Raw genomic sequence first — 27695 nt, forward strand, 5'->3', positions numbered from 1 at the left:
GGGATATAGTTCAAGAGTTTTTGGGGACATGCGATAGTTTAGGTAGGCAACTCATAAAAGTTGTATAGTTTAAGCGAGTTTTAGGGCACTAACTCTTTTGAAATTGATCTAAAAATGACTACATATTGTTTTGGTTATTAAATGCATCAAATAACTTACAGTTTTTTAAAAATACTCAAAGGACTGTTTTTCATGGGCACCAGGAAATGAAAGCCACGTGTATTTACATTATATAAATGAAACAAAGTCGTCTTCGATGGCTCGATGTCAAGTCATTCTCATGTGTTGTTTTATTAGATGGCTCATCTGCTATAAATAGATGCATAAGATAACACTCTCCATCCTCAAAAAGAAAAACGGTAAACTCAGGAGATAGTAAGTTATGGCTGTTCACAGAGTTAGTTTCCTTGCTCTCCTCCTCTTATTTGGTAAGGCTTTTCATTTTAGCTTTATTTAAGGGAAAATATATAAAAATCCCCTCAAAATAGTTCGCTTTACTCCGTTATAACCTTTAAATGTGCGAGAGTCCTATTACCCCTGAACTCGCTTGAAGTGGTATTATTATTTTTTTTCTTGGCTAATTCTAGTTTTAATAAATATGGTAATTGGTGCCATATGTCATTTTCATTAAAAAAATCTTTGATCTTTAATTTTTTCTTTTTTGTTGGTTTTTTTTACCTTATTTTATTCTTTTTTCTTTTACTTTTTGGTCTCTCCTTCATCTCTTTCGCTGGAGACTCCTTGGGTGTTGGTGACTTGTGCGTTTATGCCCCTGAGGATGTGTTCCGTGTGTGCACTGTGGGAGGTATATGACTAAGGATGGAGAAAATAAATGATTATAAAAAAAATAAAAATAAAAGAATTTAAGAAGTGAAAAAAATTAAACAAAAGAATTGCTGAAAAAGATAAAATTTCAGACATATTTTCTCATCTCACTCTCTTTTAAGTGCTCGCCCGTAAAAAAATCTAAAAGAAAAGGAAAAATGAGTTTAGTTGCGGGTGATTCTGTTATTCCCGGTCAATATTGCTGTATTTGTAAATATTAATTCTGCAAAATATAAGTTAACGTAATAAAATAATAATAATAAATTCGAGCCCACTGAATTCACAGTGTTTCCTTAAGGAATTTAATCCCCTCCTAGTACCCAAGGTAATGGATTATTTCCTCCCAGGATAGAACGAATAACACACTGGTGTAGCGGTACTTCAAACCCCAGTGTTTCGGCGAACACAAAGTTCGGTAGCAAATCACACTTACAGTTGCTTTGTTTGAAGTTAAAAACAATGCAGAACGAAGGAGTATATACTCAGAAAAACGTATGGAAGTTCTGAGAGGAAGGAGTGCAATGTATAGCCAATTTGTTGAGCGAATTGTATGTTGAGTTTTTGTATTTCTTCAACATTTGCTGCTCATATATATAGCAGCCAAGAAGGAGTGCAAGACCAAACGTCCACCCTTCATGGTGGAGCAAGCATTACATGTTTGTGGAGCAAGCACTTCATGGTGGGAAGACCATAATCCGGCTGCCAAATTATCAATACACGGATTGAAAAATATCCGTTACAAATACGGATAATCTTACGTTAATATTTACTATTAACAAATAAATTTGGTCCAAAAAATTAATCAATCAATCGATCATTTGACCAAATCCAAATCCAAATCCAAATCCAAATCCGAAGCCGAAGCCGAAGCCGAAGCCGTAGCCGTAGCCGTAGCCGAAGCCGAGCCGAGCGAGCGAGCGACGACGACGGCGCGAGGCTTGCTTTCTTCTTAACTCTTTAAGAGCTACAAGAAGAGCAATTATATATATACCCACCAAAAATGTCTTCCACTTCCAATATGGGACAATGTCTCATTGTTAAGAGGGGAAACTTAAAATTTTACTCAAAATTTCATTTTTCCTCCATTTCCCATTCACCCTCATTTTAAGAATATTACATCTTAAAAATAAAACCTCAACAATCCCCCACATGAATGGGGAATGGCTATATCACGGAAGTATGCATGAAAAACTGTGTGATTTACAAGCAAGGATTAATTGCATCTGGATAAGTAGGTTTCCCTTTGAACTTTCCGTAGTAAACTTATGTCGGATATACTCGGTCAATCGGTAGATTTGATATCTTTGAACCGTCGATCTTTGGTGTATACCTAGACAACCATAAGTCACACAATCAACCCTTAACCGTCTTTGGTTCTCATTGTTGTGTTCGTTTCAGCCATGAACACCGCCTGGTTTCATAAGTGTGTAGAGAACTGGCCTTACAAAGTTCTCCTTGAAGCGGCTCACACTTCACACTTAAATAGGTGATTCCTAAACGTGTCATCCTGTAGATACACTATTTGATATACCCCGTATCAAATTTAGAAATCATTAAAAAGCCTTAATGCTTTATCCTTGGTACTGAACATTGTCTCATCACGAGAATGGACTAAAATTTTATTTGACAATGTTGAACCGTCATTAATGACTTTGTTTGATCTCTTTGAACCTAGATCTTGGGATCTCCAGTCTTCTAGGTAGAGTTACCGCCACAATGACTTGTTCTCGGCCATAGCCCCATTCCCCTTGATGATTTCTCAACTACCTCTCTAGTTAGGCCTTTTGTAAGTGGATCCGACACATTATCACTTGACTTTACATAGTCAATTGTGATAATTCCTCTAGAGAGTAATTGCCTAACGGTTTTATGTCTTCGTCGTATATGACGAGATTTACCGTTATACATGACGCTCCCAGCCCTTCCAATTGCCGCTTGACTATCACAATGTATGCATATTGGTGCCAACGGTTTGGGCCAAAATGGAATGTCTTCCAAGAAATTTCGGAGCCATTCAGCTTCTTCACCGGCTTTATCTAAGGCTATGAATTCAGCCTCCATTGTAGAGCGGGCAATACATGTTTGTTTGGACGACTTCCAAGATACCGCTCCTCCACCAATAGTGAATACATATCCACTCGTGGACTTAGAATCAGTTGAACCGGTGATCCAATTTGCATCACAGTATCCCTCAATCACCGCAGGGAAATTACTGTAGTGCAATTCAAAGTTCTGGGTATGTTCTAAATATCCCAAAACTCGTTTCATTGCCATCCAATGAGATTGGCCTGGATTGCTCGTATATCGACTCAGTTTACTTATAGCACAAGCTATGTCTGGTCGTGTACAATTCATGATATACATTAAGCATCCCAATACACGAGCATAATCCAATTGTGATATGCTTTGGCCTTTGTTCTTTGCTAATGCAAGATTCACGTCAATTGGAGTCTTTGCAACTTTAAAGCCCAAGTGCTTGAATTTTTCAAGTACTGTCTTAATATAATGAGATTGTGACAATGCCAGACCTTGAGGAGTCTTATTGATCTTAATTCCCAGAATTAAATCAGCAACTCCCAAGTCTTTCATATCAAACTTGCTATTGAGCATACGCTTAGTAGCATTTATGTTGGCAATGTCATTACTCATTATCAACATATCATCCACATATAGGCAAACAATGACTATGTGATTTGAAACATTTTTAATGTACACGCATTTATCACATTCATTTATCTTAAAACCATTTGACAACATTGTTTGGTCAAATTTCGCATGCCATTGTTTGGGTGCTTGTTTTAGTCCGTAAAGAGACTTAACAAGTCTACATACCTTCTTTTCTTTACCTGGAACCACAAACCCTTCAGGTTGTTCCATGTAAATTTCTTCCTCCAACTCTCCATTTAAGAAGGCCGTCTTAACATCCATTTGATGAATTTCAAGACCATACACTGCAGCTAATGCTACTAACATCCGTATGGACGTAATTCTTGTAACTGGAGAGTATGTATCAAAGTAGTCTAGACCTTCTCGTTGTCTATACCCTTTGACTACGAGCCTTGCCTTGAATTTATCAATAGTGCCATCATCTTTGATTTTTCTCTTAAAAATCCATTTAGAACCCAAAGGTTTATTTCCAGGAGGAAGATCAACCAATTCCCATGTATGGTTGTTCAAAATGGATTCTATTTCACTATTGACTGCCTCTTTCCAAAACAATGATTCCGAAGAAGTCATAGCTTCTTTAAATGTTTGAGGCTCATTCTCCAATAAGAAAGTCATAAAATCTGGTCCAAATGAAGTAGACGTTCTTTGACGTTTACTACGTCTTGGATTCTCCTGATTACATGTACTTTCTTTTGTTTCTTCCCGAGGTCGTTTAGATCCTTCACCAAACGACTCACATTCCTTTTTATACGGATATATATTTTCAAAAAACTCAGCATTATCTGATTCTATAACCGTATTATTATGAATGTCGGGATTTTCTGATTTATGAACCAGAAATCGATATGCTTTACTATTTGTCGCATATCCTATGAAAACACAATCAACGGTTTTCGGTCCTATCTTTACCCTTTTGGGTTTAGGAACTTGCACTTTTGCCAAACACCCCCACACTTTAAAATAATTCAAGTTGGGCTTCCTTCCTTTCCATTGTTCATAAGGAATGGATTGTGTTTTGCTATGGGGCACTCGATTTAATATTCGATTAGCCGTAAGAATGGCTTCCCCCACAAGTTCTGTGGCAAACCAGAACTTATCAACAACGCATTCATCATCTCCTTTAATGTGCGATTCTTTCTTTCCGCAATCCCATTAGATTGGGGCGTGTAAGGGGCTATTGTTTGATGAATAATTCCATATTCTAAACATATTTCTTCAAAAGGAGATTCATATTCACCACCCCTATCACTTCTTATCATTTTTACTTTCTTGTTAAGTTGCGTTTCAACTTCATTTTTGTATTGCCTGAATGCGTCTATTGCTTCATCTTTACTATTCAGTAAGTAAACATAGCAATATCGAGTACCATCGTCAATAAAAGTTATGAAATACTTCTTTCCACCGCGAGATGGTATTGACTTCATGTCACAAATATCTGTGTGAATTAAGTCTAAAGGATTTGAATTCCTTTCAACTGACTTATAAGGATGTTTAACATACTTACATTCCACACATATTTGACATTTTGATTTTTCGCATTCAAACTTGGGCAGTACTTCCAAGTTAATCATTTTCCGCAAGGTTTTATAATTGACATGACCCAAACGTACATGCCATAAATTATTTGACTCAAGTAAGTAAGAAGAAGCTGAAATATTATTATTATTTTCAACAACCATTACATTTAGATTGAAAAGGCCCTCGGTGAGGTAACCTTTTCCCACAAATATTCCATTCTTACTAATTACAACCTTGTTGGATACAAAAACGCACTTAAAACCGTGCTTAACAAGAAGTCCAGTAGAGACTAAATTCTTTCTCATTTCGGGAACATGAAGGACATTGTTCAAAGTCATGACCTTGCCAGAAGTCATTTTTAGAAATACCTTCCCATATCCTTCAACTTTTGCTGTTGAAGCATTTCCCATATAAACTGTCTCTCCGGGTTCAGCAAGAGCATAGGTAGCAAAAGCCTCTCTAACTGCACAAACATGGCGAGTGGCTCCTGAATCAAACCACCACAGTTTAGGATTTCCCACCAAGTTACATTCAGAGAGCATGGCACACAAGTTATCAACATCATCATGGTTTACTACCATGTTTGCTTGATCCCTTTTCTTGTCTTTCTTCGGAGCACGACACTCCGTAGATTTGTGTCCGGTTTTCCCACAGTTGTAGCAGTTTCCACTGAACCGCTTCTTACTTGGGTTGTATTTCGGACCAGAAGCCTTCTTCCTCTTTTTGTTAGCTTCAACAATATTTTCTCCCATTATTGTTGAATTTCCACGGCCTCTCCTTTCAGCAGCTTTATTGTCCTCTTCGATTCTCAACCGAACAATGAGATCTTCAAGGGACATTTCCTTTCGTTTGTGTTTCAAATAATTTTTGAAGTCCTTCCACAACGGAGGCAACTTCTCAATCATTGCTGCTACTTGGAATGCTTCGTTGATTACAAGACCTTCAACAAGTAGATCATGAATAATCACTTGCAATTCCTGGACTTGAGTAATAACAGACTTGCTATCTATCATTTTGTAGTCCAAAAATTTTGCGGCAACGAATTTCTTCATCCCGGCATCTTCAGTCTTATATTTCTTTTCAAGCGCATTCCACAATTCTTTGGATGTCTCCATGCTACTGTATACAATATACAGATTATCATCCAGTCCGCTTAGAATATAATTCTTGCATAAAAAATCAGAATGCTTCCACGCTTCAATCACGAGAAAGCGTTCATTATCTGGAGTTTTATCCGGCAGATCAGGAACATCTTCCTTGATGAACTTCTGTAGACATAACGTAGTTAAGTAGAAGAACATCTTCTGCTGCCAGCGTTTGAAATCAATCCCGGAAAATTTTCCGGGTTTTTCTGCCGGTGCCAACGCCGGTGTTCGGCTTGTCGTTGCGTTGGCAGTCGCCATCGGAACAGCTTGGTTTTCGTTTTCAGTCATCATCTTTTTCAGAAAAGAATGACACAAACAAACGTTTAATACACGTTTTCAAACTGGAGTAAAAATCACGTAGATTTTAATATCCAACAAAACGCCACGAAGGCTTAACTCTCCAAAACGGGAGTACACAAACCACAAAGGTTTTAGTTTGCAGAATAATAAGAATAACACAAGTACAGAAATAAATATTAAATTCCTTAAGATTGTTATTCCCGGTCAATATTGCTGTATTTGTAAATATTAATTCTGCAAAATATAAGTTAACGTAATGAAACAATAATAATAAATTCGAGCCCACTGAATTCACAGTGTTTCCTTAAGGAATTTAATCCCCTCCTAGTACCCAAGGTAATGGATTATTTCCTCCCAGGATAGAACGAATAACACACTGGTGTAGCGGTACTTCAAACCCCAGTGTTTCGGCGAACACAAAGTTCGGTAGCAAATCACACTTACAGTTGCTTTGTTTGAAGTTAAAAACAATGCAGAACGAAGGAGTATATACTCAGAAAAACGTATGGAAGTTCTGAGAGGAAGGAGTGCAATGTATAGCCAATTTGTTGAGCGAATTGTATGTTGAGTTTTTGTATTTCTTCAACATTTGCTGCTCATATATATAGCAGCCAAGAAGGAGTGCAAGACCAAACGTCCACCCTTCATGGTGGAGCAAACATTACATGTTTGTGGAGCAAGCACTTCATGGTGGGAAGACCATTATCCGGCTGCCAATGATCAAATACACGGATTGGAAAATATCCGTTACAAATACGGATAATCTTACGTTAATATTTACTATTAACAAATAAATTTGGTCCAAAAAATTAATCAATCAATCGATCATTTGACCAAATCCAAATCCAAATCCAAATCCAAATCCGAAGCCGAAGCCGAAGCCGTAGCCGTAGCCGAAGCCGAGCCGAGCGAGCGAGCGACGACGACGGCGCGAGGCTTGCTTTCTTCTTAACTCTTTAAGAGCTACAAGAAGAGCAATTATATATATACCCACCAAAAATATCTTCCACTTCCAATATGGGACAATGTCTCATTGTTAAGAGGGAAACTTAAAATTTTACTCAAAATTTCATTTTCCCTCCATTTCCCATTCACCCTCATTTTAAGAATAATTACATCTTAAAAATAAAACCTCAACAATCCCCCACATGAATGGGGAATGGCTATATCACGGAAGTATGCATGAAAAACTGTGTGATTTACAAGCAAGGATTAATTGCATCTGGATAAGTAGGTTTCCCTTTGAACTTTCCGTAGTAAACTTATGTCGGATATACTCGGTCAATCGGTAGATTTGATATCTTTGAACCGTCGATCTTTGGTGTATACCTAGACAACCATAAGTCACACAATCAACCCTTAACCGTCTTTGGTTCTCATTGTTGTGTTCGTTTCAGCCATGAACACCGCCTGGTTTCATAAGTGCGTAGAGAACTGGCCTTACAAAGTTCTCCTTGAAGCGGCTCACACTTCACACTTAAATAGGTGATTCCTAAACGTGTCATCCTGTAGATACACTATTTGATATACCCCGTATCAAATTTAGAAATCATTAAAAAGCCTTAATGCTTTATCCTTGGTACTGAACATTGTCTCATCACGAGAATGGACTAAAATTTTATTTGACAATGTTGAACCGTCATTAATGACTTTGTTTGATCTCTTTGAACCTAGATCTTGGGATCTCCAGTCTTCTAGGTAGAGTTACCGCCACAATGACTTGTTCTCGGCCATAGCCCCATTCCCCTTGATGATTTCTCAACTACCTCTCTAGTTAGGCCTTTTGTAAGTGGATCCGACACATTATCACTTGACTTTACATAGTCAATTGTGATAATTCCTCTAGAGAGTAATTGCCTAACGGTTTTATGTCTTCGTCGTATATGACGAGATTTACCGTTATACATGACGCTCCCAGCCCTTCCAATTGCCGCTTGACTATCACAATGTATGCATATTGGTGCCAACGGTTTGGGCCAAAATGGAATGTCTTCCAAGAAATTCCGGAGCCATTCAGCTTCTTCACCGGCTTTATCTAAGGCTATGAATTCAGCCTCCATTGTAGAGCGGGCAATACATGTTTGTTTGGACGACTTCCAAGATACCGCTCCTCCACCAATAGTGAATACATATCCACTCGTGGACTTAGAATCAGTTGAACCGGTGATCCAATTTGCATCACAGTATCCCTCAATCACCGCAGGGAAATTACTGTAGTGCAATTCAAAGTTCTGGGTATGTTCTAAATATCCCAAAACTCGTTTCATTGCCATCCAATGAGATTGGCCTGGATTGCTCGTATATCGACTCAGTTTACTTATAGCACAAGCTATGTCTGGTCGTGTACAATTCATGATATACATTAAGCATCCCAATACACGAGCATAATCCAATTGTGATATGCTTTGGCCTTTGTTCTTTGCTAATGCAAGATTCACGTCAATTGGAGTCTTTGCAACTTTAAAGCCCAAGTGCTTGAATTTTTCAAGTACTGTCTTAATATAATGAGATTGTGACAATGCCAGACCTTGAGGAGTCTTATTGATCTTAATTCCCAGAATTAAATCAGCAACTCCCAAGTCTTTCATATCAAACTTGCTATTGAGCATACGCTTAGTAGCATTTATGTTGGCAATGTCATTACTCATTATCAACATATCATCCACATATAGGCAAACAATGACTATGTGATTTGAAACATTTTTAATGTACACGCATTTATCACATTCATTTATCTTAAAACCATTTGACAACATTGTTTGGTCAAATTTCGCATGCCATTGTTTGGGTGCTTGTTTTAGTCCGTAAAGAGACTTAACAAGTCTACATACCTTCTTTTCTTTACCTGGAACCACAAACCCTTCAGGTTGTTCCATGTAAATTTCTTCCTCCAACTCTCCATTTAAGAAGGCCGTCTTAACATCCATTTGATGAATTTCAAGACCATACACTGCAGCTAATGCTACTAACATCCGTATGGACGTAATTCTTGTAACTGGAGAGTATGTATCAAAGTAGTCTAGACCTTCTCGTTGTCTATACCCTTTGACTACGAGCCTTGCCTTGAATTTATCAATAGTGCCATCATCTTTGATTTTTCTCTTAAAAATCCATTTAGAACCCAAAGGTTTATTTCCAGGAGGAAGATCAACCAATTCCCATGTATGGTTGTTCAAAATGGATTCTATTTCACTATTGACTGCCTCTTTCCAAAACAATGATTCCGAAGAAGTCATAGCTTCTTTAAATGTTTGAGGCTCATTCTCCAATAAGAAAGTCACAAAATCTGGTCCAAATGAAGTAGACGTTCTTTGACGTTTACTACGTCTTGGATTCTCCTGATTACATGTACTTTCTTTTGTTTCTTCCCGAGGTCGTTTAGATCCTTCACCAAACGACTCACATTCCTTTTTATACGGATATATATTTTCAAAAAACTCAGCATTATCTGATTCTATAACCGTATTATTATGAATGTCGGAATTTTCTGATTTATGAACCAGAAATCGATATGCTTTACTATTTGTCGCATATCCTATGAAAACACAATCAACGATTTTCGGTCCTATCTTTACCCTTTTGGGTTTAGGAACTTACACTTTTGCCAAACACCCCCACACTTTAAAATAATTCAAGTTGGGCTTCCTTCCTTTCCATTGTTCATAAGGAATGGATTGTGTTTTGCTATGGGGCACTCGATTTAATATTCGATTAGCCGTAAGAATGGCTTCCCCCCACAAGTTCTGTGGCAAACCAGAACTTATCAACAACGCATTCATCATCTCCTTTAATGTGCGATTCTTTCTTTCCGCAATCCCATTAGATTGGGGCGTGTAAGGGGCTGTTGTTTGATGAATAATTCCATATTCTAAACATATTTCTTCAAAAGGAGATTCATATTCACCACCCCTATCACTTCTTATCATTTTTACTTTCTTGTTAAGTTGCGTTTCAACTTCATTTTTGTATTGCCTGAATGCGTCTATTGCTTCATCTTTACTATTCAGTAAGTAAACATAGCAATATCGAGTACCATCGTCAATAAAAGTTATGAAATACTTCTTTCCACCGCGAGATGGTATTGACTTCATGTCACAAATATCTGTGTGAATTAAGTCTAAAGGATTTGAATTCCTTTCAACTGACTTATAAGGATGTTTAACATACTTACATTCCACACATATTTGACATTTTGATTTTTCGCATTCAAACTTGGGCAGTACTTCCAAGTTAATCATTTTCCGCAAGGTTTTATAATTGACATGACCCAAACGTACATGCCATAAATCATTTGACTCAAGTAAGTAAGAAGAAGCTGAAATATTATTATTATTTTCAACAACCATTACATTTAGATTGAAAAGGCCCTCGGTGAGGTAACCTTTTCCCACAAATATTCCATTCTTACTAATTACAACCTTGTTGGATACAAAAACGTACTTAAAACCGTGCTTAACAAGAAGTCCAGTAGAGACTAAATTCTTTCTCATTTCGGGAACATGAAGGACATTGTTCAAAGTCATGACCTTGCCAGAAGTCATTTTTAGAAATACCTTCCCATATCCTTCAACTTTTGCTGTTGAAGCATTTCCCATATAAACTGTCTCTCCGGGTTCAGCAAGAGCATAGGTAGCAAAAGCCTCTCTAACTGCACAAACATGGCGAGTGGCTCCTGAATCAAACCACCACAGTTTAGGATTTCCCACCAAGTTACATTCAGAGAGCATGGCACACAAGTTATCAACATTATCATGGTTTACTACCATGTTTGCTTGACCCCTTTTCTTGTCTTTCTTCGGAGCACTACACTCCGTAGATTTGTGTCCGGTTTTCCCACAGTTGTAGCAGTTTCCACTGAACCGCTTCTTACTTGGGTTGTATTTCGGACCAGAAGCCTTCTTCCTCTTTTTGTTAGCTTCAACAATATTTTCTCCCATTATTGTTGAATTTCCACGGCCTCTCCTTTCAGCAGCTTTATTGTCCTCTTCGATTCTCAACCGAACAATGAGATCTTCAAGGGACATTTCCTTTCGTTTGTGTTTCAAATAATTTTTGAAGTCCTTCCACAACGGAGGCAACTTCTCAATCATTGCTGCTACTTGGAATGCTTCGTTGATTACAAGACCTTCAACAAGTAGATCATGAATAATCACTTGCAATTCCTGGACTTGAGTAATAACAGACTTGCTATCTATCATTTTGTAGTCCAAAAATTTTGCGGCAACGAATTTCTTCATCCCGGCATCTTCAGTCTTATATTTCTTTTCAAGCGCATTCCACAATTCTTTGGATGTCTCCATGCTACTGTATACATTATACAGATTATCATCCAGTCCGCTAAGAATATAATTCTTGCATAAAAAATCAGAATGCTTCCACGCTTCAATCACGAGAAAGCGTTCATTATCTGGAGTTTTATCCGGCAGATCAGGAACATCTTCCTTGATGAACTTCTGTAGACATAACGTAGTTAAGTAGAAGAACATCTTCTGCTGCCAGCGTTTGAAATCAATCCCGAAAAATTTTCCGGGTTTTTCTGCCGGTGCCAACGCCGGTGTTCGGCTTGTCGTTGCGTTGGCAGTCGCCATCGGAACAGCTTGGTTTTCGTTTTCAGTCATCATCTTTTTCAGAAAAGAATGACACAAACAAACGTTTAATAACACGTTTTCAAACTGGAGTAAAAATCACGTAGATTTTAATATCCAACAAAACGCCACGAAGGCTTAACTCTCCAAAACGGGAGTACACAAACCACAAAGGTTTTAGTTTGCAGAATAATAAGAATAACACAAGTACAGAAATAAATATTAAATTCCTTAAGATTGTTATTCCCGGTCAATATTGCTGTATTTGTAAATATTAATTCTGCAAAATATAAGTTAACGTAATGAAACAATAATAATAAATTCGAGCCCACTGAATTCACAGTGTTTCCTTAAGGAATTTAATCCCCTCCTAGTACCCAAGGTAATGGATTATTTCCTCCCAGGATAGAACGAATAACACACTGGTGTAGCGGTACTTCAAACCCCAGTGTTTCGGCGAACACAAAGTTCGGTAGCAAATCACACTTACAGTTGCTTTGTTTGAAGTTAAAAACAATGCAGAACGAAGGAGTATATACTCAGAAAAACGTATGGAAGTTCTGAGAGGAAGGAGTGCAATGTATAGCCAATTTGTTGAGCGAATTGTATGTTGAGTTTTTGTATTTCTTCAACATTTGCTGCTCATATATATAGCAGCCAAGAAGGAGTGCAAGACCAAACGTCCACCCTTCATGGTGGAGCAAGCATTACATGTTTGTGGAGCAAGCACTTCATGGTGGGAAGACCATTATCCGGCTGCCAAATTATCAATACACGGATTGGAAAATATCCGTTACAAATACGGATAATCTTACGTTAATATTTACTATTAACAAATAAATTTGGTCCAAAAAATTAATCAATCAATCGATCATTTGACCAAATCCAAATCCAAATCCAAATCCGAAGCCGAAGCCGAAGCCGTAGCCGTAGCCGAAGCCGAGCCGAGCGAGCGAGCGACGACGACGGCGCGAGGCTTGCTTTCTTCTTAACTCTTTAAGAGCTATAAGAAGAGCAATTATATATATACCCACCAAAAATGTCTTCCACTTCCAATATGGGACAATGTCTCATTGTTAAGAGGGGAAACTTAAAATTTTACTCAAAATTTCATTTTCCCTCCATTTCCCATTCACCCTCATTTTAAGAATAATTACATCTTAAAAATAAAACCTCAACAATCCCCCACATGAATGGGGAATGGCTATATCACGGAAGTATGCATGAAAAACTGTGTGATTTACAAGCAAGGATTAATTGCATCTGGATAAGTAGGTTTCCCTTTGAACTTTCCGTAGTAAACTTATGTCGGATATACTCGGTCAATCGGTAGATTTGATATCTTTGAACCGTCGATCTTTGGTGTATACCTAGACAACCATAAGTCACACAATCAACCCTTAACCGTCTTTGGTTCTCATTGTTGTGTTCGTTTCAGCCATGAACACCGCCTGGTTTCATAAGTGCGTAGAGAACTGGCCTTACAAAGTTCTCCTTGAAGCGGCTCACACTTCACACTTAAATAGGTGATTCCTAAACGTGTCATCCTGTAGATACACTATTTGATATACCCCGTATCAAATTTAGAAATCATTAAAAAGCCTTAATGCTTTATCCTTGGTACTGAACATTGTCTCATCACGAGAATGGACTAAAATTTTATTTGACAATGTTGAACCGTCATTAATGACTTTGTTTGATCTCTTTGAACCTAGATCTTGGGATCTCCAGTCTTCTAGGTAGAGTTACCGCCACAATGACTTGTTCTCGGCCATAGCCCCATTCCCCTTGATGATTTCTCAACTACCTCTCTAGTTAGGCCTTTTGTAAGTGGATCCGACACATTATCACTTGACTTTACATAGTCAATTGTGATAATTCCTCTAGAGAGTAATTGCCTAACGGTTTTATGTCTTCGTCGTATATGACGAGATTTACCGTTATACATGACGCTCCCAGCCCTTCCAATTGCCGCTTGACTATCACAATGTATGCATATTGGTGCCAACGGTTTGGGCCAAAATGGAATGTCTTCCAAGAAATTCCGGAGCCATTCAGCTTCTTCACCGGCTTTATCTAAGGCTATGAATTCAGCCTCCATTGTAGAGCGGGCAATACATGTTTGTTTGGACGACTTCCAAGATACCGCTCCTCCACCAATAGTGAATACATATCCACTCGTGGACTTAGAATCAGTTGAACCGGTGATCCAATTTGCATCACAGTATCCCTCAATCACCGCAGGGAAATTACTGTAGTGCAATTCAAAGTTCTGGGTATGTTCTAAATATCCCAAAACTCGTTTCATTGCCATCCAATGAGATTGGCCTGGATTGCTCGTATATCGACTCAGTTTACTTATAGCACAAGCTATGTCTGGTCGTGTACAATTCATGATATACATTAAGCATCCCAATACACGAGCATAATCCAATTGTGATATGCTTTGGCCTTTGTTCTTTGCTAATGCAAGATTCACGTCAATTGGAGTCTTTGCAACTTTAAAGCCCAAGTGCTTGAATTTTTCAAGTACTGTCTTAATATAATGAGATTGTGACAATGCCAGACCTTGAGGAGTCTTATTGATCTTAATTCCCAGAATTAAATCAGCAACTCCCAAGTCTTTCATATCAAACTTGCTATTGAGCATACGCTTAGTAGCATTTATGTTGGCAATGTCATTACTCATTATCAACATATCATCCACATATAGGCAAACAATGACTATGTGATTTGGAACATTTTTAATGTACACGCATTTATCACATTCATTTATCTTAAAACCATTTGACAACATTGTTTGGTCAAATTTCGCATGCCATTGTTTGGGTGCTTGTTTTAGTCCGTAAAGAGACTTAACAAGTCTACATACCTTCTTTTCTTTACCTGGAACCACAAACCCTTCAGGTTGTTCCATGTAAATTTCTTCCTCCAACTCTCCATTTAAGAAGGCCGTCTTAACATCCATTTGATGAATTTCAAGACCATACACTGCAGCTAATGCTACTAACATCCGTATGGACGTAATTCTTGTAACTGGAGAGTATGTATCAAAGTAGTCTAGACCTTCTCGTTGTCTATACCCTTTGACTACGAGCCTTGCCTTGAATTTATCAATAGTGCCATCATCTTTGATTTTTCTCTTAAAAATCCATTTAGAACCCAAAGGTTTATTTCCAGGAGGAAGATCAACCAATTCCCATGTATGGTTGTTCAAAATGGATTCTATTTCACTATTGACTGCCTCTTTCCAAAACAATGATTCCGAAGAAGTCATAGCTTCTTTAAATGTTTGAGGCTCATTCTCCAATAAGAAAGTCACAAAATCTGGTCCAAATGAAGTAGACGTTCTTTGACGTTTACTACGTCTTGGATTCTCCTGATTACATGTACTTTCTTTTGTTTCTTCCCGAGGTCGTTTAGATCCTTCACCAAACGACTCACATTCCTTTTTATACGGATATATATTTTCAAAAAACTCAGCATTATCTGATTCTATAACCGTATTATTATGAATGTCGGGATTTTCTGATTTATGAACCAGAAATCGATATGCTTTACTATTTGTCGCATATCCTATGAAAACACAATCAACGGTTTTCGGTCCTATCTTTACCCTTTTGGGTTTAGGAACTTACACTTTTGCCAAACACCCCCACACTTTAAAATAATTCAAGTTGGGCTTCCTTCCTTTCCATTGTTCATAAGGAATGGATTGTGTTTTGCTATGGGGCACTCGATTTAATATTCGATTAGCCGTAAGAATGGCTTCCCCCCACAAGTTCTGTGGCAAACCAGAACTTATCAACAACGCATTCATCATCTCCTTTAATGTGCGATTCTTTCTTTCCGCAATCCCATTAGATTGGGGCGTGTAAGGGGCTGTTGTTTGATGAATAATTCCATATTCTAAATATATTTCTTCAAAAGGAGATTCATATTCACCACCCCTATCACTTCTTATCATTTTTACTTTCTTGTTAAGTTGCGTTTCAACTTCATTTTTGTATTGCCTGAATGCGTCTATTGCTTCATCTTTACTATTCAGTAAGTAAACATAGCAATATCGAGTACCATCGTCAATAAAAGTTATGAAATACTTCTTTCCACCGCGAGATGGTATTGACTTCATGTCACAAATATCTGTGTGAATTAAGTCTAAAGGATTTGAATTCCTTTCAACTGACTTATAAGGATGTTTAACATACTTACATTCCACACATATTTGACATTTTGATTTTTCGCATTCAAACTTGGGCAGTACTTCCAAGTTAATCATTTTCCGCAAGGTTTTATAATTGACATGACCCAAACGTACATGCCATAAATCATTTGACTCAAGTAAGTAAGAAGAAGCTGAAATATTATTATTATTTTCAACAACCATTACATTTAGATTGAAAAGGCCCTCGGTGAGGTAACCTTTTCCCACAAATATTCCATTCTTACTAATTACAACCTTGTTGGATACAAAAACGCACTTAAAACCGTGCTTAACAAGAAGTCCAGTAGAGACTAAATTCTTTCTCATTTCGGGAACATGAAGGACATTGTTCAAAGTCATGACCTTGCCAGAAGTCATTTTTAGAAATACCTTCCCATATCCTTCAACTTTTGCTGTTGAAGCATTTCCCATATAAACTGTCTCTCCGGGTTCAGCAAGAGCATAGGTAGCAAAAGCCTCTCTAACTGCACAAACATGGCGAGTGGCTCCTGAATCAAACCACCACAGTTTAGGATTTCCCACCAAGTTACATTCAGAGAGCATGGCACACAAGTTATCAACATCATCATGGTTTACTACCATGTTTGCTTGACCCCTTTTCTTGTCTTTCTTCGGAGCACGACACTCCGTAGATTTGTGTCCGGTTTTCCCACAGTTGTAGCAGTTTCCACTGAACCGCTTCTTACTTGGGTTGTATTTCGGACCAGAAGCCTTCTTCCTCTTTTTGTTAGCTTCAACAATATTTTCTCCCATTATTGTTGAATTTCCACGGCCTCTCCTTTCAGCAGCTTTATTGTCCTCTTCGATTCTCAACCGAACAATGAGATCTTCAAGGGACATTTCCTTTCGTTTGTGTTTCAAATAATTTTTGAAGTCCTTCCACAACGGAGGCAACTTCTCAATCATTGCTGCTACTTGGAATGCTTCGTTGATTACAAGACCTTCAACAAGTAGATCATGAATAATCACTTGCAATTCCTGGACTTGAGTAATAACAGACTTGCTATCTATCATTTTGTAGTCCAAAAATTTTGCGGCAACGAATTTCTTCATCCCGGCATCTTCAGTCTTATATTTCTTTTCAAGCGCATTCCACAATTCTTTGGATGTCTCCATGCTACTGTATACATTATACAGATTATCATCCAGTCCGCTAAGAATATAATTCTTGCATAAAAAATCAGAATGCTTCCACGCTTCAATCACGAGAAAGCGTTCATTATCTGGAGTTTTATCCGGCAGATCAGGAACATCTTCCTTGATGAACTTCTGTAGACATAACGTAGTTAAGTAGAAGAACATCTTCTGCTGCCAGCGTTTGAAATCAATCCCGAAAAATTTTCCGGGTTTTTCTGCCGGTGCCAACGCCGGTGTTCGGCTTGTCGCTGTGTTGGCAGTCGCCATCGGAACAGCTTGGTTTTCGTTTTCAGTCATCATCTTTTTCAGAAAAGAATGACACAAACAAACGTTTAATACACGTTTTCAAACTGGAGTAAAAATCACGTAGATTTTAATATCCAACAAAACGCCACGAAGGCTTAACTCTCCAAAACGGGAGTACACAAACCACAAAGGTTTTAGTTTGCAGAATAATAAGAATAACACAAGTACAGAAATAAATATTAAATTCCTTAAGATTGTTATTCCCGGTCAATATTGCTGTATTTGTAAATATTAATTCTGCAAAATATAAGTTAACGTAATGAAACAATAATAATAAATTCGAGCCCACTGAATTCACAGTGTTTCCTTAAGGAATTTAATCCCCTCCTAGTACCCAAGGTAATGGATTATTTTCTCCCAGGATAGAACGAATAACACACTGGTGTAGCGGTACTTCAAACCCCAGTGTTTCGGCGAACACAAAGTTCGGTAGCAAATCACACTTACAGTTGCTTTGTTTGAAGTTAAAAACAATGCAGAACGAAGGAGTATATACTCAGAAAAACGTATGAAAGTTCTGAGAGGAAGGAGTGCAATGTATAGCCAATTTGTTGAGCGAATTGTATGTTGAGTTTTTGTATTTCTTCAACATTTGCTGCTCATATATATAGCAGCCAAGAAGGAGTGCAAGACCAAACGTCCACCCTTCATGGTGGAGCAAGCATTACATGTTTGTGGAGCAAGCACTTCATGGTGGGAAGACCATTATCCGGCTGCCAAATTATCAATACACGGATTGGAAAATATCCGTTATAAATACGGATAATCTTACGTTAATATTTACTATTAACAAATAAATTTGGTCCAAAAAATTAATCAATCAATCATTTGACCAAATCCGAATCCGAATCCGAAGCCGAAGCCGAAGCCGAAGCCGAAGCCGAAGCCGAAGCCGAAGCCGAAGCCGAAGCCGAAGCCGAAGCCGAGCCGAGCGAGCGAGCGACGACGACGGCGCGAGGCTTGCTTTCTTCTTAACTCTTTAAGAGCTACAAGAAGAGCAATTATATATATACCCACCAAAAATGTCTTCCACTTCCAATATGGGACAATGTCTCATTGTTAAGAGGGGGAAACTTAAAATTTTACTCAAAATTTCATTTTCCCTCCATTTCCCATTCACCCTCATTTTAAGAATATTACATCTTAAAAATAAAACCTCAACAATCCCCCACATGAATGGGGAATGGCTATATCACGGAAGTATGCATGAAAAACTGTGTGATTTACAAGCAAGGATTAATTGCATCTGGATAAGTAGGTTTCCCTTTGAACTTTCCGTAGTAAACTTATGTAATTGAAGGTTCTAACTGGTTTAAACAGACTACTTGTAAGGAGGATTTTATGTATTTCCCTTTTTCTAAGTTTCTCCCTTACCCTATTACTTCAATCCATTGTGCAACACTCATAAGGTAATTATTTTGGCTATGTTGTAGGAATGTCTCTGCTTGTAAGCAATGTGGAACATGCACATGCCAAGGCTTGTCCCTTTAACTGTGATCCAAGAATTGCTTATGGGGTTTGCCCACGTCTAAAAGAAAAGAAGAACAATCAAATATGCACAAATTGTTGTGCAGGCACGAAGGGTTGTAACTACTTCAGTACTGATGGAACTTTTATTTGTAAAGGAGAATCTGATCCTAGAAATCCAAAAGCTTGTCCCCGAAATTGTGATCCAAGAATTGCCTATGGACTTTGCCCACTTTCAAAAGAAAAGGACAATCGAATATGCATCAACTGTTGCGCAGGCACGAAGGGTTGTAACTACTTCAGTGCTGATGGAACTTTTGTTTGTAAAGGAGAGTCTGATCCTAGAAATCCAAAAGTTTGTCCCCTAAATTGTGATCCAAGAATTGCCTATGGACTTTGCCCACTTTCAGAAGAAAAGAAGGACAATCAAATATGCACCAACTGTTGCGCAGGCACGAAGGGTTGTAACTACTTCAGTGCTAATGGAACTTTTGTTTGTAAAGGAGAGTCTGATCCTAGAAATCCAAAAGCTTGTCCCCGAAATTGTGATCCAAGAATTGCCTATGGACTTTGTCCACTTTCAGAAGAAAAGAAGGATAATCGAATATGCACCAACTGTTGCGCATGTAAGAAGGGTTGTAACTACTTCAGTGCTGATGGAACTTTTGTTTGTAAAGGAGAGTCTGATCCTAGAAATCCAAAAGTTTGTCCCCTAAATTGTGATCCAAGAATTGCCTGCGGACTTTGCCCACTTTCAGAAGAAAAGAAGGACAATCAAATATGCACCAACTGTTGCGCAGGCACGAAGGGTTGTAACTATTTCAGTGCTGATGGAACTTTTGTTTGTAAAGGAGAGTCTGATCCTAGAAATCCAAAAGCTTGTCCCCGAAATTGTGATCCAAGAATTGCCTATGGAGTTTGTCCACGTTCAGAAGAAAAGAAAAATAATCAAATATGCACCAATTGTTGTGCAGGCATGAAGGGCTGCAACTATTTCAGTGCTAATGGAACTTTTATTGTGAAGGAGAATCTGAATACGTAAGCAAAGTGGATGAATATGTTCGTGAAGTGGAGAATGATCTCCAGAAGTCTAAGGTTGCTGTTTCCTAAGTCCTAACTAATAATATGTAGTCTATGTATGAAATAAAGGCATTGACAATATGCTCTGTCTTGCCTGTAATCTGTAATATGGTAGACCGGTAGTGGAGCTTTTCCACTTCTTGTGCTAGTTTTCATAATGTTTAATAACAAATGGAGCACTAGTTTGTTCTAGTTAGTGATGCTTTTGTTGCATTTCTTTCATATATTAGGTGCACTTTTGTTTTTAGTTGATTAGTAACTTCTGTAGCAGCTACAGGGAAAATGCAAAAAGTTAAATCTAATTAGTCTTCTTTAGCTCAATTAATGTGAAATCTGCTGAAAATAGTATGACACTGCCCACTTGTGGCTGTGCTTTTGCAAAAGATCAAAATTCACATTTTTGTTTCTTGTGCATTAGAGGGAGTATCTTGTTTTCCGAAATTGAAATTTGTTTTAGTGGGTATTGTTGGAAATTTAAAATAGATTTATTAGTATATCTTAAGGAGTTTCAATATCAATTTTTGGACGATTTGATGAGCTTTTGAGATGGGTTTAATTAAAAATTTGAAGTATAAGATAAAATATATATCCACTGTATATTACTCGTGGATCATCTGTGTATCCCGTATATAGCAAATGTGTATCCCATATATAGAGATACGTTTCACACAGTGAACAATGCTTATGTTGTTGCTCATAAAGGTCGCGGAAGATGCTACATTTGGCATCATGGTACATCTTTACTTTTTTAGGGTTTTTCCCAATATTGTATGTCATTGATAATTTTTTCTGCTAATTTTTATAACATGACTTAATGACTAATTGTTAGTAAATAGTATCTATTTTTTTTTTTTACTTATTTCTATAGTTTTACCTCCCATTTACGTGCATAGGTTTCATGGAAATGATGAAAATTATCAGGAATTTCTTTTTATTTTTTTTGAGAGAATTTAAAATATTTGGTCACGCTATTGTATACGGTAAAATACGCTATGCTAAGTGGCCACTTAAGAGAGTAATACGTGTAACTTAAGACGGGGGACAATTAGAACCAAAGACAATTATCCCGTTAGTTACCGGAAGGAATGACACTCATAAAGAAGCAATAAATACCCTCCGTCCGGTAGCATTTAATGGGAAATATTCCACAACATTTAGTGCACTACCCGTTACAAAAAGATATGGCATTCATACATGCCGTTACACATTCTTCAATGACCCTCATAATTGGCATTGAAGATGGACTTGAACCTAGGTCCTTATTCCCTAGGTGTAACTATAAGTAGTGAGCTCTATTACCATTGTAACGGGACGACTTTTCTGGCAAACTTACATTATAATCGATTAAAAGCTTTCTACAATTTTACTTTCTTGTTTCTTGGTTTCATCACTGTTGTGCCCGGAAGCTCTGCCCCCGGAATTACTGTTTTCGTGATTTCATCTTCATTTCAAGACTAAGTATTGCATATTTCTTTAATTATTTTATTATTTTATGATCAAATTAATTCACTTGTCTAGAAACTACATATAAATTCAATTGTACCATTTTACAGGTAAACAGTTTGGCGCCCACTGTGGGGCCTAGATAGCCGTGTAATTAAGTTGATCCTTGCCTCTTTTACTAACGTGTTTTGATTATTTGTCTAGCAAAAACCATAAGAAATGGCAGATAACGATGTTAACAACACACACAATCCTGAGGTTCAAGGAGACCAACCTCATTTCGAGGATTCAATCAGTGACACCCATAATGAGGGGAATGATACCACGCCGATCCGTGACAGGCGGTACCCACGACATGTTCGGGAGGCAGCTCCCAATGATGGTGAAGATGACCATGTTGTTGATGCGGTAAGGATCCTACAAGAGCAACAAGTAATCATTCTAGGCCACCTCACACGACATGATAAGGTTATGATGGAGTTGAAGCAGGCGTTATCGTGGGCTTCCAATAATGCAAATAAACTAGATCTAGTTCCTCCCGGTGCTCCCGCAAATCAAACAACACAGAGGGTCGATAAAAACACCCCGAAGGGCTAAGTTGGTTCCGATGGGGCTGGGGGGATCAGATCCGACCCCAATAACAAAAACTATCCCTCCAAGAATGAACTCTTATAGTTTATGAGAGAAGTGAACGCCCACATGGACCGAATCTCGGGTGCACCACCGGTGCTGAAAGGACCGGACTCAAAGAAGTATACTCAGTTGCCATACAAACCAAGTATGGCATGAGAATTAATCCCGAAGCGGTTTAAAATGCGCGACGTACCAAAGTATGATAGAACTTCAGACCCTCAGGAGCATATTACCACCTATACAATGGCGGTGAAGGGGAATGATTTAGCTCCCCACGAGATTGAATTTGATTTGCTGAAAACTTTTGGAGAGACTCTCACGAGGGGAGCCTTGACGTAGTATTCATTGTTACCCAAGCATTCCATAGATTCCTTTGAGATGCTTGCAGATTCTTTTGTTAAGGCTCATGCCGGGGCCAGAAAGGTACAGGCCTGGAAGGCCGACATATTTAGAATTGCACAAGGAGAATCCAAGTTGCTGCGAGAGTTTGTTACCCGACTCCAAAAGGAGAGGATGTTGCTCCCAGCTGTTCTGGACGAATGGGCGGCTAAAGCATTCACCAAGGGCCTGAATCAGAGAAGTTCAGTCGCTTCCCGGAAAATGAAGAAAAGCTTGTTTGATTTCCAAGCAACAACTTGGGCGCATGTCCACAACCGGTACGAGTCGAAGATAAGGATCGAAGATGATCAGGTTGACTTTCCGTCGTCGGCAAAAGGATGAGAGAAGAATAAAGAAAAATCAAAAGATGATTTCGACACTGACAGATAGTCTTCGAGGGGCTGGTTTTTGCCCTACGAACGGACCGAAGGCCGCGGTAGAGGCTTCCGGTCAGCAGACTGGTTCTCTACCGATACAAGGACTGATCATGGTCGGAACAATAGATCGTTGCAGGACAAAGAAGCGTCTGGTACGCGGGATCCTTCTTATCCCAGACTTTCAGAATATAATTTCTATGTCAGCGTAGTAGATTTAGTATCGGCTAAGAGAAACATCAAAGAAGCACGGTTCTCAAAGCCGATAAGATCTGATCCCAATTAGAGGGATCCCAACTTATGGTGTGAATACCACAAGACGAATGGCCATCGGACTGGGGACTGCTGACATCTTCGGGAAGAAGTGGCGACACTATTGAAGAATGGTCATCTCAGAGAATTCTTAAGTGACCGGGCCAAAAATCACTAATATCGCAATCGGGATAATGCGGAACCCTCAAAAGAAGGAGAATATCTCTCACGCCAGACGATCAACATGATCTTCGGGGGGAACGAGATCAACAGGAACACCTTCTCGGCAACAAAAAAGACGAAAGTATCAATAAACCATAGAAAGAGACTCAGGAAGGTTGCTAAAGACGACATCACTTTCACGGAGGAGGACGCAGACAGATTGTTATTACCACACAATGACGCATTGGTAATTTCGTTAAATGTGCTAGACTTTAAAATCAAACGTGTTATAGTAAATACAGGGAGTTCGGCCAATATAATACAATAGAGAGTATTGGAGCAAGCTAAACTCACCGGAAGCATCATTCCGGCCACAAAACTCCTCGCTGGATTCAACCTCGCAAGCGTGACAACCCGAGGAGAGATTTTGTTGCCCACGAATGCTGAAGGAGTGATGAAAACAAATCTTTTTGAAGTGGTGGATGGTGATATGGGATATATTATTATTCTGGGAAAACCATGGTTGCACCAGATGAGAGTTGTACCATCAACATATCACCAGCTACTGAAATTTCCAACGCCCAAAGGAATCAGACAAATAAAGGGTGACCAACCAGCGGCAAGGGAGATGAATGCGATTTCGATTTTCAGTAGCAAAGGAAAGGAGCACGTGGCATAGCAACTACAGGAACTGGCGCCCGCTCCCGAATCGAATAAGGTTAGCCCGAGGGTAGAAGCGTCAGAATCTTATCTGGTGCCAATATATTTCTAGGTACAACAAGAAAAGAATGCAACAAAATCCACAGAGGAAGAGCTCGAGCAAGTTGCATTGTTTGAAAAGTTCTTAGAAAGGAAATTCCACTTGGGGATAGGACTGAATCCCGAGCTGAGGTCTGGCTTTATTGAATTTCTTAAATCTAATGCTGATTATTTTGCATGGTCGCATGCAGATATGAAAGGTATCCCGATGGAGGTGACCATACACAAGCTAAGTTTGGATCCCAACATCCCTCCGGTAAGACAAAAGAAATGCCCTATTGCGGAGGCCAGAAATAAATTCGTCAAAGAAGAGGTAACTCTCTTGCTTGATATCGGTTCGATCCGAGAGGTAAAGTATCCAGACTGGCTAGCTAATGTAGTAGTAGTTCCTAAGAAGAACAATAAATGTCGCATGTGTGTAGATTATAAGGACTTGAGTAAGGCATGCCCGAAATACTCGTTCCCACTACCAAACATAAATCAAATGATTGATATGCTGACCGGGTAAGAGTTAATGAGTTTCCTCGATGCTTATTCCGGGTTCAACCAAATTAAGATAAACCCGGAGTATCAGGAAAAGACTTCGTTCATAACGAATTTTGGCAGATATTGTTATAATATGATGCTCTTCGGGTTGAAGAACGCCGGAGCCACTTATCAGTGGCTTGTAAACAAGATGTTTGAAAAAAAAATAGGGAAAACTATGGAAGTTTATATAGAGGATATGCTCGTTAAGTCTTTGAATGCAGGTGACCACCTTAAGCATCTGCAAGAACCCTTTGATATCCTAAGAAAGCATAACATGAAGCTTAACCCCGAGAAATGCGCATTCAGGGTCAACTCTGACAAGTTCCTAGTATTTTTGGTATCACAAAGGGGGATTGAGGTAAACCCCGATAAGATCAAGGCCATCGAAGACATCCTGGACCAGCTGTCAAGTGTGAAAGAAGTCCAAAGGCTCACAGGGAGATTAGCCGCTTTGGGAAGGTTCATTTCCCAGTCGTCAGAGGAATGCCACCATTTTTTCGCATTGCTCAAAAAGAAAAACAACTTCAAATGGACCCCAGAGTGCCAGCAGACTTTGAGAGATTTGAAAAGGTACTTGTCAAGCCCTCAATTACTTTCGAAACCAAAGGAAGGTGAAACACTACTGGTCTACCTCGCAGTCTCGGAAGCAACGGTAAGTGCAGTTTTCGTCCGTGAGGACGAAGGTACGCAATCTCCCATTAATTGCATTAGTAAAATTTTAACGGGAGCAGAAACTCGCTACCCGCATTTGGAGAAGCTGGTCTTAGCTCTCGTAGTCGCCACTCGGAAGCTGAGGCCCTACTTCCAATATCACCCGATAGCCGTGGTGACCACATTCCCTCTATGGAACATCCTTCATAAACCCGAACTATCAGGTGGGTTTGCCAAATGGGCCATCAAAATAAGTGAATTAGACATAGAATATAAACCAAGGACTGCAATTAAGTCACAAGTCTTGGCTGACTTTGTGGCCGATTTCAGTCTGGGGTTGATGCCTCTAGCAACCAAAGAGGCAGTAATGGTGTCAGAATCGACATCGGGAGTTTGGACCTTATTTACGGACGGAGCCTCCAATGTAAAAGGGTCCGGGCTTGGTATAGTATTAACCATGCCTTCAGGGAAAACTCTAAGGCAAGCCATCAAAATGGTCCCTTTAACTAAAAATGAAGTAGAGTATGAGGCTTTGATTACAGGACTCGAACTGGTCCAGGGACTAGATTCCGAGGTCATAGAAATTAAGTGCGACTCACAACTGGTGGTAAATCAGGTCTACGGGATCTTCGAAACCAAAGAGTAGTGCCTGCAACAATACGTGGTAAAGGTCGAAGCTCTGCTGGATTGATTTCGGGAGTGGTCGATTACTCATATCCCGAGGGAAGAAAATGCAGAAGCAGATGCACTGGCTAACCTCGATTCATCAACGAAAATACAGGGATCAGAGTCCAGGATGGTGGTACAGCTGATGCACTCGGTCCTCGACGCAGATAGCTATTACGAGGTAAATACGACTAATTTGGTCTGGGACTGGAGGAATGAGATCATCGATTATCTCAAGCATGGGAAATTGCCTAAAGATGCCAAGGCATCCCGAGCACTGGGTGTCAAAGCAGCACGGTATAGCTTCAAAAGAGGCCAATTGTACATAAAATATTTCCAAGGCCCAATGTTTGGGAGCATCCGAAGCTAATTACATTATGCGAGAAGTCCACGAAGGGATATGCGAAAACCATTCGGGCGCAGAATCTTTAGTGTTAAAGCTGGTAAAGGCAAGATATTATTGGCTCCGAATGGAATAAGACGCCAAAGATTTCATACAAAAATGCGATAAATGCCAATGCTACGCACCGCTGGTAAATCAACCGGCTGAACCACTACATTCAGTTCTATCTCCGTGGTCGTTCATGAAATGGGGGATGGACATCGTCGGACCACTGTCGCCGGCTCCCGGTAAGGTAAGCTTTCGTTGATTTTAATTGACTATTTTATTTAAATAGGTGGAAGCAGGTCCTTATAGAAGATCGCCGAACGCGAAATGGTGGATTTATTGTGGGAAAACATAATCTGCAAGTTCAGAATACCAAAAAAGATAACATGCGATAATGGGCCACAATTTATCGGCGCAAAAATCACAAAGTTCCTTGAAGATTAGAAAATAAAGAGGATCACATCGTCACCCTACTATCCAAGTGCAAATGGTCAAGTGGAGTCAACGAACAAAGTGATTATACAAAACCTCAAGAAAAGATTGGAAGCGGCTAAAGGAAAATGGCCTAAGGAACTACCCGGAGTTTTATGGGCATACCAAATGACGGTCAAATCGAGAACTGGGGAAACTCCCTTTTTCCTTGTGTATGAAGCAGAAGCCTTAATTCCTGTGGAAGTAGGGGTATTTTTAGGCAAGCGAACAACGAAGCAATGTTGGTCAACTTGGAGTTACTCGATGAGCGCAGGGACTTGGCTCATAAAAGGATGCGGCACAAAAGTTGAAAAATGAAAAGATACTACAATCGAAGAGACAACCTTTGTTATATTAAAATGGGAGATTTGGTTTTAAGGACAGTAACTCAAAACACCCGGGAACTCAACGCAGTGAAGCTAGGCCCAACCTGGGAAGGCCCCTACTAGGTTTCAGCTGTCACCGGGAAAGATTTGTACCAGTTAGATAATCATAATGGAGAAAAGTTGCCAAGCAATTGGAATGTGGCATACTTTAAGACATATTATTGTTGACAAACATCATTTGTACTGAAAGTATGTGCTGTGCTTTTTTTCCCTTCGTCCAGTTTTTGTCCCAATTAGATTTTTTATGGCAAAGTTTTTAACGAGGTAAAAACGGAAAGCATACTACGAAGAAAGTTTCAACGCCAGCAATAAGACCTTTAATAACAAGGCATACAAGCGAAGAGCCACT

The 27695-nt window shown here is 39.1% G+C and overlaps 1 pseudogene; it reads left to right on the forward strand.

Annotated features, from left to right (window-relative positions):
* The first annotated feature begins 275 nt into the window (after positions 1-275).
* Positions 276-20447, forward strand: LOC104112150 (uncharacterized; annotated as a pseudogene).
* The last annotated feature ends 7248 nt before the right edge of the window (positions 20448-27695 follow it).

The sequence above is a fragment of the Nicotiana tomentosiformis genome, chromosome 3 (assembly GCF_000390325.3).
Source record: "Nicotiana tomentosiformis chromosome 3, ASM39032v3, whole genome shotgun sequence".
In the NCBI taxonomy this organism is placed as follows: Eukaryota; Viridiplantae; Streptophyta; class Magnoliopsida; order Solanales; family Solanaceae; genus Nicotiana; species Nicotiana tomentosiformis.